Genomic DNA, 14,117 nt, shown 5'->3' with positions numbered 1-14,117 from the left:
CCTTCGAGGGTCTCGAGCTCGTACGTTCCTTCCCCGAGCACTCATTTCACTCGGTAAGGTCCTTCCCAATTGGACCCGAGCTTGCCAGCGCCAGGCTCAAGTACCATAACTTTACGAAGGACCAAGTCTCCCATGCGGAGGTTTCGCTTCTTGACCCTGGCGTTATAGTACCGAGCTACTCTCTACTGGTAGGCAGCGGTCCTGATGTACGCGAGGTCCCTTACTTCGTCGAGTAGATCGAGGTTGGTACGCAGCTTATCTTCGTTCTTCTGATCACTATATGCTTCTAGTCGTAGCATAGGTACTTCAATCTCTACGGGGATAACTGTTTTGGTGTCGTAGGTGAGGTTGAAGGGGGTTTCTCTCGTGGCGGTCTTCTCTGTGGTTCGGTAGGCCCATAGGACACTGGGTAGCTCATCTGCCCACAACCCTTTAGCTCGGTCTAACCGTGCCTTCAGTCTGCAGAGGATGGCTCTGCTTGAACGACGGGAGCGACCTCCTCTGCCCCCCCAAGAATGCTAGGCCGAGGCAGGTCCTCTATGTACACGGTTCTCATGGTGATGTCGTTGGTGCTGGCTAACTTGGACAGGACGACGCCAAATGATGGTGCGTGATCCGGTCACTACTAGCTGGCACTTACGTGGCTCCTGGAAGGTACCTGAGATGGAGAAGAAGAGGAATCCCCGGGGGCTTGCCCGGCGGGAACACTCTGATGCTTAAGTTAGTATTCTGTAGGAGAAGCAAGGAGAAGATGAAGGCTAAGTAGGCGACCTTGGTTGGCTCGCGAGCTTCGTACTCGCCAGTGACCTGGTTGACCACGACCTGTGAGTCGCTGCAGATAACGATGTGCTTGGCTTTTACTTCTCTGGCTAAGGCTAGTCCAGCTATCAACGCCTCGTACTCTGCTTCATTGTTAGATGCCGCGAACTCGAAGTGCAGCGCGTACTCCAGTTTCGTGCCACTTGGGCTGTACAGGACTATTCCAGCTCCGCTGCCCTATTGGTTCGAGGAGCCGTCTACGTTAAGGATCCAGGGCTCCTCATCCTATCTCGCTCTTGGCCGAACTAGGAGAGATGCCACACTAGCTGCTACCTCACGGGGCTCAGACTCAACCGGCCTGAGAGCTTCGGGCCCACCCGAACTGGGGACCTCGTGCTCAACCGGCCTGGGAATTTCTGAGCTGAATGTGCATTCGACAATTAAATCTGCTAAGGCTTGAGCCTTAATGGCAGTTTGTGGCTTGTACTAGAGGTCGTACTCGCTGAGCTCAACAGCCCATTTCGTCAACCGACCAGAGACCTCGGCTTAAGTAAGACTTGCCTCAGAGGTTTGTTGGTGAGGACGATAATAGTGTGAGCCTGGAAGTACGGCGAAGCTTCCGAGCTGCAATTACCAGGGAATATGCTAGCTTTTCTATCTCCGGATATCTCGTCTCTGCTCCCTGCAATACTTTACTAACATAATAGATGGGTCGCTGGACCCGATCTACTTCCTTTATTAGTACCAACTGACCACTTCATCGCTCGCCGAGAGGTATAGCTCTAAAACATCGCCCTCCTCGGGCCGAGTTAAGATCGACACGCTAGCGAGGTATCTCTTGAGCTCGTCAAACGCGAGCTGGCAGTCTTGGGTCCATTCGAACCCTTTGCTCTTTATAACCTTAAAGAATGGCAGACAACGGTCCGTTGACTTGGACATGAAGCGGCTCAAGGCGGTTATGCGGCCATTTAACCTCTGAACCTCCTTCAACTTCCGAGGTGGTCTCATATCTAAGATGGCTTTAATCTTATCCGAGTTGGCCTCAATGCTGCGCCGGTTAACGATGTACCCTAGGAATTTACCCGAAGTCACACCGAATACACACTTGTTTGGGTTCAATCTCATGTTAAACTTACGCAAAACTTCAAAAACATAATGCAAGTCTTGTATTAATTCATGCGAAAATTGAGTTTTGACGACCATGTCGTCTACATTGCATTCTACTTTTCTGCCAATTAATGGCGCAAACAACTTATTTACAAGCCTTTGAAAGGTTGCCCCTGCGTTTATCAACCCGAAGGGCATAACCTTGTAACAGTATAGACTGAACTCCGTGATGAAGGCAGTCTTTTCTTCGTCTTTCGGGTCTATCTTTATTTGGTTATAGCCCGAATAGGCGTCTAAGAAACTCAAAAACTCATGCCCTGAGGTCGCATCCACCAAACGGTCAATTTTGGGGAGCGAGAAGCAGTCTTCCGGGCAGGCTCGGTTTAGGTCGGTGTAGTCGACGCACATGCGTCACTTGCCGTTAGCCTTCTTTACCAGAACGGGGTTGGCTACCTAGTTCGGGTAATGGACTTCTCTTATGAAGTCAGGTGTGAGGTGCTTCTCGACCTCCTCGTCTACTGCTTTCCACCGCTCCGGGGCTAGGTTGCGTTTCTTCTGTCTAACGGGCCTAACTACAGGATCAATATTCAGCTTGTGAGTTATATGGTTGGGGTCTATACCGGGCATCTCTGCCATGGACCATGCAAAAATATCTAAATTTTGAAGTAAGAAACTTATCAATTCGGATCGTAGAGGTTCCTAGACGGAAGCACTGATCTGGAGCGTCTGAGCTGGGTCTACGGCTGAGGTCGGAACAATGACTGTTTCTTCCATCGGTGCAGCTTGTTCTTCGCCTTGCTCTGTAGGCCGCTCCAGTTCGAGGCCGTCGGCCACCTTGGTCTTTCCCTTTAGGATGGTGACATAGCACTTGCGGGACTCAAGCTGGTCGCCCCGCGCTACCCACACCGAAATTTGTAGGGAACTTCATTGCCAAATGATAAGTGGAGACCACCGCCCGTAGGACATGGGTGATCGGCCGACCTATTATGGCATTGTATGGGGAGGGGGTCGCGACCACCAGGAAGTCGTGGTTGAGTCTAACTACGTAGGGTCATGTGCCGACTTCCACAGGTACTGCCACTTTCCCAAGGGGCCTGACTTCTTCTCCGCTGAAGCCCACCAAAGGAGTGTTCGCGGGCTTCAAGTCACTTCCCTACAACTGAAGCTGGTCGAACGTGGCTTTGAAGAGAATATCTGCCGAGCTGCCCGAGTCAACGAGTACGCTCCTGACCTCGAAGTCGTTGATCCTCAGCTTTATCACAAGCGCGTCGTCGTAAGGGTAGTGGACCCCTCGCACCTCGTCTTCTATGAAGAAAATTGGCTCTTCTATCTTCGGCTGCTTCGGAGGATTCTGTTCTTCCCGAGCAGCTTCACGAACTGACGTCCGAGCTGCCGCTGAAGTACAACCCGCGACGATCGAGCCTCCCACTATCATGTGGATGGTGCCCCGAATCGGCCTCTCTTCTGAAGGTTGCCTCTGTGATTGTCCGGTCGGCCTGCTGCTGGACTCGGGAGCATCCTTACCGTGCTCCCCTTGCCGACTTGTTTTATTATTATTATTTTGTACAAAGTTCCTTAAATATCCATGACGGATGAGCTCCTCAATCTCATCGTGGAGGTTTTTACAATTTTCGGTACTATGACCGTGATCTCTGTGAAAATTGCAGTACAAATTCTTATTTCTTTCATTGGGATTCCCCCCCAAATGGGGTGGCCACTTCACATACGGGGCGTCCTTGATCGCCATCTGGATTTTGGCCCACTTCGCGTTCAGTGGGGTGTAATCAGTTCGGTCCGCTACTAGAGCTCGGAACGACTGACCCAGCTTTGCCCCCTGAGCTGCATCTTTTTTCTTTCGGCTGTCCCCTTGGTTGGAAGGCTCTCTTTCTCTTTTCCTCTTCTCGGGCACGCCCTCGCCCTTCTGGTTGATCTCTTCCTCCGTGGCTATAAACCTATTTGCGAGCTTAAGAAATTCGGTTATGGTCGCCAGTTGGTTGACGACCATGTGCCATTTGAACTCTTTATGCGTCACGCCTTTCTTGGCTGCTGCGAGGCGCACGACGGGGTCCAAGCGCGGTATTTGCATGCACGCATCGTTGAACCGCTTGATATAGCCTCGGATGGACTCTCCCTCTCTCCGCACTATGTTGAGGAGACTTTCTTCAGTTCGCGGGCACCGCTTGCTGGTGACGAAGTGGGACGTGAAGGCTTGCGCGAACTACGCCCAACTTCTTATCGATCCAGGTGCCAGGTTCCGGTACCACGTACGGGCTACTCCTCTGAAAGTGGTGGAGAAGGCCACGCATATGCATGACTCACTGCTCTTGCCAGGTGCATCTGCGACTAGAAGGCTTCTACGTGATCATTTGGCTCAAACGACCCGTCATACTTGTCAAGAGGGGGGAGCTTGAAGTCTTTAGGCATTGGGACTGCCAGGAGTTCGGAAGACAAGGGGGACGAAACTGAAAGGAGGGGAGCCTTGACTTCACCCGAGCTTACCTCTTCTTTGCCTTCGAGCTCGGGCAGGTTGTGGGTGGCAGATCGGCGAACTTGGCGTTTGTGACGTCTTTGCTTCTTGGCGAGCTTGGCGTTTGTGTTGCTCACCTCCGTGCTGTCAGAAATGGTTTGTGCAGGAAGTAGCTCGGGCCGCTGGTGATGGCTGCGGATAGAGGGATCCTGCTTGGATTCTGCAGCTTGGATCTCGAACCAGTTCTCCAGGATCGGGGCTTCTAACTTTGACTGCCAAGGTGATGTAGACCTGGCGAGCTGGGGCTCTCTCGACCTGACCGCCCGCGGTGAGACCGGGGTGGCCGGTCTTTCTTGTCTGTCGCGAGAGGAGGCCTAGCTCTTAAGAGGGTTTTGGGAGGCTTCTCCTTGGCGAGAGGGGCATTCGTCTTGGCGGCGAGACCTAGCTCGCTGTGAGGCTGGGTGCCGAGGAGGGAGCTACGACTGTTGAGGCTGGGGTTGAGGCAGCTGGGGGAATTGCTACTGGTAGTGATACTGGGAGACGTGGTACAACACTTGTTGTGGTAAATCTGGTGTTGTTGGAGCTGCTGCACTTAGGCTTGCATGGCCCGCGTTCATTGCATCAAATCATCGAGCTAGCTCTGGCTGGTCGCCAGAGGAACGACAGTTGGTTCAGCAAAGGTCGTTTCGACCGAGGAAGGCAGGGGAACACCCACAATTGCCCAATGCAGACCGTGGGAACTTGGGGCTGCTCCCTGGAGTTACCCATCTCCATGCTTCGTCCAACGTTGCTAGAAGAAGCCATGAGTGCCGAGTTTTCAGAGAAGAAAGAACTGTGAAGGTTTAGAGGAAGGCTTTTAGAAGCGTTTCCCACAGACGACGCCAAATGATCGTGCACGATCCGGTCACTCCTAGTTGGCACTTACGTGGCTCTTGGAAGGTACCTGAGATGGAGAAGATGAAGAATCCCCGGGGGCTTGCCCGACGGGAACACTCCGATGCTTAAATTAGTATTCTGTAGGAGAAGCAAGGAGAAGATGAAGGCTAAGAGTGCAGATAGCGCAAGAGTAGCAGATGATACCTCCGTTCCTTGATACTCGCTCCTTATAACAGAAATCCATTGTATCCAGTCCACTGGCCTCTGATAGGGCAGGTATAACCGCCACTGTCAGCTTGCCGCAGCCGTTACTGGCTGGGCTGAGGTGGCACGCGCGGGGACGTCACCGCAGGGTACGTGCCTGTCAGGTGTAAGGCACCCTATAAAGGTGGCAGGCACGACGCTGTCTGACGAGGGATATGGCTGCTGTCCCCAGATTTGTCGGGTACGGTGGTTGGGCAGGAGATCCTCTTGCGATATGTTGAACTACCCTTCTGTGAGCTACCCTGTGTTGGGCTACCTCGTAAGTGGTGAGCTACCTATGGTAAGCTACGCCGAGCTGTCTGGCCTGAGGTGTCTCCACCTCAGGGCGTCTATAGGCGGATTGGTGTGTTCCTGTCTGGGAGAAGCTTCCTGAGGAGTGCCCATGCGGCCCATTCCCGAGCTACTTTGTAGCGAGCTCGGAATACTTCAGGATTACCTTTAACAGAATTGTTCCTTGGGGTGACTTGTCTGCTTGGGAGCTTGGGCGAGCTAGTTCCCCTAGCTCGCGAGCTAAAGTTGCCGCGGAGTATCCCTTCAAAGGTAGCTCGGGGAACCCGGAGCTCGCATTGTGGCGAGCTTCTCCTTTTGTGAGTTACGATGTAATGAGCTGCTTTATGGGCCTGTCATTTGGTTGCACTAGGCTACAATGCTGAGTTGTTGTTCGTGCTGAGTCAGTGTCCACATGTCATCGTTCCATAAGTCGGGTTAAATCGTCCTCCATCACCTCCCAAAAGGGAATCAACCATTTTTTGGCTAACTCATTGACTTTTTCAGCCTCTTTAGATAGCCTATCTGGAGCACCTCAAAGCAGTTGAACCGATTTAGCATTCAACTTAGTATGGGTGGATTCCAGCCAAGTTGAGCCAAATATATAATTATTAAAACTCAGCTCACCGAAAATCTACGAGGCTTAAGCTCAAGCTCAAATTCGATTCGATTCAAAGGCTTGTGATTAGGCTCACAAGCCTAATGAAAAAGTTTCATTGGGCTTAATCTTGTCTCGATGCGCGGTTTAAACCAAGTTGAATTGAGCTTTTCACAAGCTAAACTCTAATAAATCATGAAATGATCCATTTATGTCCACCCCTACAACTCAGCCATCTCAAAAGGGCACAAAAAAATGCATTTACTTTGCAAATTCTCTAGAGGTTGTCATGCTGAGGTGGCAACTCTAGAGGCTTTGAAAAGAAATAATGCACTCCCTCTAGAATTGCATGGCTGGGATAATGGAGTAAGGATAGGCCATCTGATGTGGCCATCCTTGTTGACAACCCCTTAACATGGGGTCAACAAAATCACAGGCCCAAAAGCGTCCTAGTTAACTTGAAATTTAAGTTTAAGTAATAACTTATGTTAATAATCAAACCGGTTATGTCGAAAGCTATTTGTTTTTATTTAAATAGTAACTGAAAATTTAAATTTTAATAATAACCTTATTAAAATTAATAAAAAAATACTAAATTATTTACATGCTAAAAAGTTAAACACTTTTTACTAATATTATCTTTCAAATTTGCCATTTTAGATAGATAATGTGATAAAAATTATAAGAAAATTAAGAAAATAGTATGCATACTTAATAAAACAATTGGTTTTGGGTCTAAATTAGTTTGGGACATGTGGCCCAATCATTTATTTCGAACAAAATCATGGAACTAGAAGCCAATCAGTTATAACCAGTTCGGTCTGTTTGGATCCATTGGGTAAACCCAAACCATTGACAACCCTGTTTAAAAAATAAGGAACATGGGAAGCCCAGTGGTGCGACAAGTCTGGTATTTCTTTTTCTTCTCCCGTCGGATCTACTTGACCTTTCCAACCCATTGCTAATCTTCAAAGTTTGGCTATTGTAGGGTATGATTTTGTTGTGGGATGTTGATTTTAGACTCGCACACTTGTAAAGGAATGTCAACCATGTCATTATAGGCGCATTATTAGGAGTTCTTGTTGTCAATTGTTGTATCAAGAACGACTGTGATCATGCGAGCCAATAGTCTTTTTATATGCTAAAAGTTTTTCAAAGGCTACATTTCTTTATTGTTATTGATATTCTTGTTTTTTTTTTTTTATGTTTCTTAAACTCGTATGTATGTGATTGGGTTTGTTATTTTTTTTTTTTTTTTGTTTTCCCCTCTCCTTCTTCCCCTTCCATTTTTTTTGAAGAGCTTTAGCATAGTGTTTTTAGTTTTCCATTTGTTATTTCTTCCTCCCAAAAACATTTTATGTGGAGGTACTACAACCCTAAATTTCATTCGTGCATAAAAAAGACGTACCTCACATAGAATGTAGGTAAGTGATTGATAAAATTTGCAAACATCCTTGAAGGACCAGGCACCTTAAACTTTTTTTACATGTTAAAACTTAAATCTTGGAATTTAATTTATGGAAAACAGAACCACATAAGGAGTGCCTAGGAGTCTTGCCTCGAATAGAACCCATTAGGGAGATGGATCAAATAACTTAATAATGAAAAAGAAAAAGAATTCCATTGTTCCAAATATGGGGACAATGTGCTAGAGGTTCAAAGATATTATTATCTATATGTAAGTGATGTGAAGTTGGTTTATGACCTTTTTACAGATATATGGTTCTTAGTCATGGTTATTGTCCTCTACATGTTCTTTAATAATAATAATTCATTTTTTGTTATGTTCTTGTTATTTGATTATTTTTAGAAAAAAAAAACTAAATAGTTTTTAGGTAAATGACTGTGTTGTAGTGCTAGAAAAGATGGATGCCAATCAATTCAGTGAATTAGTGTGTACAAGACATTATTTACTTACTTGTTTCTCAGTATATCTCTAAATGTCAATTGGCCAAATTGAAGTAGGAAATATATGATCTAATATATAGTGGAGTGGAGGCCTCCTGAATAAGGTGTTATTAAATTAAGGATAAATCTCTTAAATTATTCCTACTGTTTAGTGTATTAACATGCGATACTCTTATTATTTAGTTATTGTCTTGCGGTAGCCTTTTAAGTTTTTTTTGACAATTATCTAACACCTTAGGTTAATTTTCTGCCACACCCAGTTCACATGTAACATTGAGAGAGTGTTAATTGTCCGTCATGTCAGGATCGGTCATGATTGTAGCCGGGTTAGAGTTGATGAGAATCTTTTTCTATCCATCTTCCTTAAGAGCCTTGCATGCCTGGGTGTCGGAGTAGTCGAACTTGCAAGCTTAACCGATAACAATGGGTAAAACACCGAGCCATTCCTCGAAATCATTTCTTCTTATAGGCAAGCCATGCTCGCAATAAACAGGGGTAAGGCGATTGCAGGCCGTCACCGGTATTGAATTCCATACAGTTACTCTCAACTGTAGCTTGTTGTGGAGATCAAGGTTGCAATTTGAAACTGTTCACAAAGCGTTGTAAGGTGCTTTCTTGGTCGAGATGGTTGCTTGCCAAAGAGGCCGAGTTTTGGAGATTGGAACGAATTTGTCCTTTTTTTCTACAAGAAGACAAGAGTTGACGTTTACTGCTTCAGGTTACCGCTTCAGATTCGTTCTCTTTGGTCATTGGCGTCTCTTCCGTGCCGTTCTTGTACCTGTGGGTGCTCTCAGGCACAACAGCTCGGTTGATCAAGAACTTCTGTAATTCATCTCTCTTCAGAAAATCACACAAGTCCACTCCATCTCCTCTGAAAATCCTCTTGGTGCATCACTTTCAGCTTTCCCCTGCTTCTATGGGAAGATGGCTATTCTAAGACACTAGTTCTGGTGAGAATAGCGTTCCTTACTTTGTTGGATCTCTTCCCTTCAGTGTCCCCCCAACACTTCCACACACAGAAAAAGAAGAAATCTGACTCCTCGCCATCTTCTCAACAATCGATTCATGTGGAGATATCATTTCATCGTCATAAAACCCAATTCATGCCACTGCGAGGTGTGTGTTTCCATTTCTTTTTCAAAGGATTGGCGTTATTGACACGAATGCTTTTTTTTGGACTAGATGATTTGATTATAACAGAATGATTTTATTTATTTCATCAATTCATTTTTGTCTGTTTTTTCAAATTTGTCTTCTATTTTTAATGAAAAACTATTCATGTATAATACGTAATGTTCTTCTTTTGAAAAACAACTTGAATTTGAGCTTCAGTACATCTTAAGTGTCTCTACAAAAATTGCTTTCTCTTGTTGCGGAGAGATTAATCAATTCTAATAGTAATGTGGAGTAAATAAGAGGCACTTCGTTCACTATTGATCTTGCAGCGAACTTTATTAGTAAAAATCATTATTAATATTGACTTCTGATGCAGAACAAGGATGTTGGGTATGTTGAAAATCAGCAACAGATAATATAAGGGTAGAAGTTTTTCACGGAGAGAGAGAGAAAGAGAGAGCACGAATGTGAAAGCTGCTATTTGATTAAAAATTGGTTTGGATCAGGCATATATCGGGACCGCTGCAACTTCCAACAGAAAATCGGGGCCTCGTTGAATAGCCCCGTTGATAGTTGATATCAAGTAAATCTTTGAAAAAACTTGGAAACCAGGGGTTTATTATCAGTTGGGTTTTATTTTGAAAATTTGACAAATATTAAAGGGTAAATTCAATATTTCGTTTCCTTCCATAGCATTTAACGACGATGACAGTTGTCAGAAAATTTAAGGGTACCGCAAGACAATAGCTAAATAGTAAGGGTATCGCGCATCAATACACTAAACAGTAGAGGTAACTTAAGAAATTTACCCTTAAATTAAATTTTGATGACAATAGTATTGATAACCCAGGGTCGTCCGGAAATGAGGGAGTCTTTAGAAATGTTGAAGGTTAGATTGTAGCTTTATTTTCTAGTCTTATTGGCGAGGGCCGAGGGATACTCAATTAATGTAGAAGTCCAAGTTGTACTAAAAGGAGTAGAGATTGCAAAGGACCTAGATGTGGGACATTTGATAATTGAAGGCGACTCTAAGTTGGTTATTAGGTTGTTGAAAGAGCTGAAAACTGTATCTTGGTCCTATAGGGGGGTATGAGAAGATTCAAATGGTTAACTACAAATATAACAATCAGAGTTCAATAGGAAAGAATATCAGCAAATGAGATGGCAAATTTTCTAGTCATACAAGGGGTACATAGGAATCAGTTCTTTTGGGCTCAATTGTAAGCTTTGTAGTTTAGTTTAGAGACTGCACCTCACGCCTCATTGTGGGAAGTTAGTTGTATGCATCCTTGGATTTGTGATTTTTAATTAATAAAATTTTTATTATCTAATTTGGGATGGTTTAATTTGAGCCTTGGTTTATAGTAAATTGTCATTTGTTTTGTTAATTTTGGTTTGCCCATGACAAGATGTGGAAAGATATACTAATATTGAAATGTGTTTTCATATCTTTGCTCTATAGGGCTTTTGGACATGTTATTCCTAATACTCCTAGTTGCTGTTATTACTGAATCTAAGAAGGTTACTTTTGAAAATTCTGGAACCTTATGAGTTGTTCTCCCTGTACCCATACTATCTTGGGAAGTTTTTGAAGTTACAGAGTTAATGGTATATATAGTTTCATTTTCACTAAGTATCACTCTTTTTGCAGCTCATTCCTGTGTTGTTGGATAGTTTATCCATATCAAGTGTGGATATTCTTGACAAAGATCTGACTTATAGCCTCTTGTTGGTCATATCCGGGATCATGATGGATGAGAATGGTGAGGTGGTTGCATGTGTACTCGAATGCATGGCCTATTTCCTTCTTTAAGGTGTATGACATTGTCTTACTTACATTTTCCTTGTACAAGTTTTGACATTAAGAAAACATTGTCAGTGAAACAACATAAATGGATATCTTGTAAATTATGTAGTGAGGTCCTTCTAATTGAATAATATTTTATATATGTTAGTGAGCTATGCAAAGGTGCGGCCTCACATTTCCCAATGAAAGAAGTGTAAACCAATGGGCTTTTTTTAACCCTTTTCTTTTGATCTTTTACATTCAAGAGTCAATTTCATTTAGAAATCATAGATCCTCTTCTAGTTCTTAGTAGTAGCATTGGTTGGTTGAGTAATTTCCTTCTTGTCAATTATGAATGATACCAATTATGTATATATATCAACTTCAATTTTTGGACCTAGGATTTTTGGATCTTGTTCATATATAACACCCAAATGAAAAAGAGGGTATTAGTATACCTTTGGGGAAAAAGGGTACTATTGCAAGAAAAAGAAAACTTTCTTGTTATCTGGTTTTGATGCCTTATTCATTGTCATTTAGTGATGTCTTGACTTCTGACATTTTTCTTGATGTTATGAATCATTTCAGGAGTTCTCCTCTATCAGGTTTTACATCTCTTGTGGCCCTCATCTTTACCTGGGTGAGGTGGCAAAGGTGTTTCAACACCTTTCTATTGCTTAGTAATATACCTCTAAGTTGCAATAGATTATGTTGTGCAAAAGGAAAATGTGTAATGTTCTCGAAAAAAACTTACATGTGAAATATGTTCTAAAGTTGGAAAAGCAATTATGTTCTTAATGTAATTTAATTTGGAATAATTCTCTTGGCTTAGATAAACTTTGTTAGTGAAAGCTTCTTTGATGATTGAATTGCAACTCTTGATGGTATCTTACATGTCTTTTAGGATATCTTGGAAAATAACATGCTTTTTCTTAAGTAGTTTTTTTTCCAAATTAGGTGTTTGCTTTTAATACATAAACATTAACACACATACAAAATGCTTAAATAATCCAAGAAATTAATTGAAACTCGAAAGCAAAGCCCTAAAGTTTTTGGTTTTCTTCTGTCAAATTAATTGAATAAATGGGTGCATTCTGGAAAATGTAGGACAATTCATGTTTCCATGCTAAAGAGCTTTTGGGTTTTCACCCATAGGGGATAGAAAGTACCTGAATCGTCTAAGACCCAAAGGAAGGTCCACAACAACATTTGGAACTCCAATAACTATAGGCATGAAAAAGATCCTGCTTTTTTCATAGGGTTGAGCTCCGAATGCTAACTGGGTGATGGAGGAAACTTTACCCAAGAGTTGCTCAAATGCTCAATGAGTATGTTAAGTTGAAATTGTGCTCCATCCTAACTGGTTCAATAGAAAAGCCTCTAAACTCTCCCTTACAATGCCCTCTTCTCTCCTTGGCAACAATGGTTTAATTTGAGCTTATTAGCTCATTGTGTCTTGTTAGTTATAATTGTTGCAATACATTTATGAGATTCAAAATTTGAAGCAAGAAAATAAATTGAATACAAAACAATATCTTTAGACTCTAAAGCATGTCATGGCTTAGCTTTCTCCATAAAACAATAATACAAATTACAAAATCAGCATTTTTATATCGAAGTTCAAATCTTGAGCCTTATGTTATTTGAGATGTAAATATACAAACACACTATTCATGTATCACATAAATAAATAAAACAATGTTTTTCAATAATTATTTTAATAAAAATTAGATATATGCTAAATAGCATAAAATATATCTTGCTTTCTATTTCAAATCAGCAATCTGGAAGTGAGAAAGTCTACTTGTTCCATACTTTTATCTACTTGTATGAAGATTTCTTTGAATTGAAAACAAAACCACAGGAAAAAATCCTCTTAGTCCTGAACTCACAAGTAGTGGGCATCTCTAATCTCTCACACACTTAAGCTGTGTTTGGTTTGAAGAAAAAAGTAGGGAAAGGAAGGGAAAGGTAGGAAAACCTTTACAAACCTTGTACAAGGTTTGCATTGCAGCCAAAAAAAATGGAGAGTATGCATTGCATGCATGGAATGCATTGCATCTCTCACACACAAAAGTAAGTCCCTTGTAGTATCAATCCCTTCAATGGAGAGTATGCATTGCAGCCAAAAATAAATAAAGAAAGAAAGAAAGAAAGAAAGAAAGAAAGAAAGCAAAAAATGTTTTAGACTATTGTTATTTTTGCATGCATGGAATATGTTAACGCCCTATCAACATGATCTAACTCCACACATCTCAATGATCTCATATATGGTTGGTCCCACTTATATGATGGGTCCCAATCTCATGGTGAGATATGCGATGTCAATGTCAGATCTTGTTGGTAGGGTGTTAAAACATGTTTAATTAGAGGAGATCCCAATTGGCATGCATGATGCATCCTCATTTATAGAAATAGGATGTGATTACAATCCACATTTATTGGTCTACTACCAACAAAATGCCACTAACCCTGTCCCAATAGGCCTTACATTGGGAACATTTCTCTTGTCATTCATAAAAGAGTTCGGATCTGTTGTTCACAGAGCGCTTCTAACACTGACCTCACAGCATGTTCCAATAACTTGTTTAGAACATCTCCCATACTTTATATTATTATTCACGAGAGGAACATGTTCCTAAATAGATTGTGGGATGTGGCTATGAGATCGATTTGAGGAGCGCTATGTGAAGAAAAGATTCAATTCTTTATTGTGAGATGCTCCTGATGAATTCGGCTTCAGCCCAGGCATGCTGTGTCCAGGCAACGTACACGCATTCAGAGGATGCGCCAAGCGTTTGATCAAGGATCTCATCATTATACAGTCTCTTGAAGTTATGACAAGGCCCTGTTCCCGAGATCCCATATTTCAATTGAGAGAAACCTTAGTCACATGTACCAGATGCCCTGAATTTCTTCCTTTTGATATTTTTGGGTTCAAAGGTAATTTACTTTTAACACTATCCTCT

The 14,117-nt window shown here is 42.8% G+C and overlaps 1 long non-coding RNA gene across 4 annotated transcripts; it reads left to right on the top strand.

The window, feature by feature from the left end:
* The first annotated feature begins 8,424 nt into the window (after nucleotides 1–8,424).
* Nucleotides 8,425–12,042, top strand: LOC148789644 (uncharacterized). Of its 4 annotated transcripts, none has more exons than XR_016079333.1 (4): nucleotides 8,425–9,362; nucleotides 10,825–10,883; nucleotides 11,014–11,125; nucleotides 11,737–12,042. It is a non-coding gene; the product is annotated as an uncharacterized LOC148789644 (long non-coding RNA). The 4 variants fall into 4 exon arrangements; XR_016079335.1 differs by having other exon boundaries at nucleotides 8,427–9,362; nucleotides 11,014–11,176; nucleotides 11,737–12,017; XR_016079336.1 differs by lacking the exon at nucleotides 10,825–10,883 and having other exon boundaries at nucleotides 8,431–9,362; nucleotides 11,737–11,951.
* Nucleotides 12,043–14,117: the final 2,075 nt, after the last annotated feature.

The sequence above is a fragment of the Nelumbo nucifera genome, chromosome 8 (assembly GCF_055504915.1).
Source record: "Nelumbo nucifera cultivar China Antique chromosome 8, China Antique-T2T, whole genome shotgun sequence".
In the NCBI taxonomy this organism is placed as follows: Eukaryota; Viridiplantae; Streptophyta; class Magnoliopsida; order Proteales; family Nelumbonaceae; genus Nelumbo; species Nelumbo nucifera.
The sequence above is the reverse complement of the archived record's forward strand: the minus strand, read 5'-3'. Positions and strand labels throughout refer to the sequence as shown.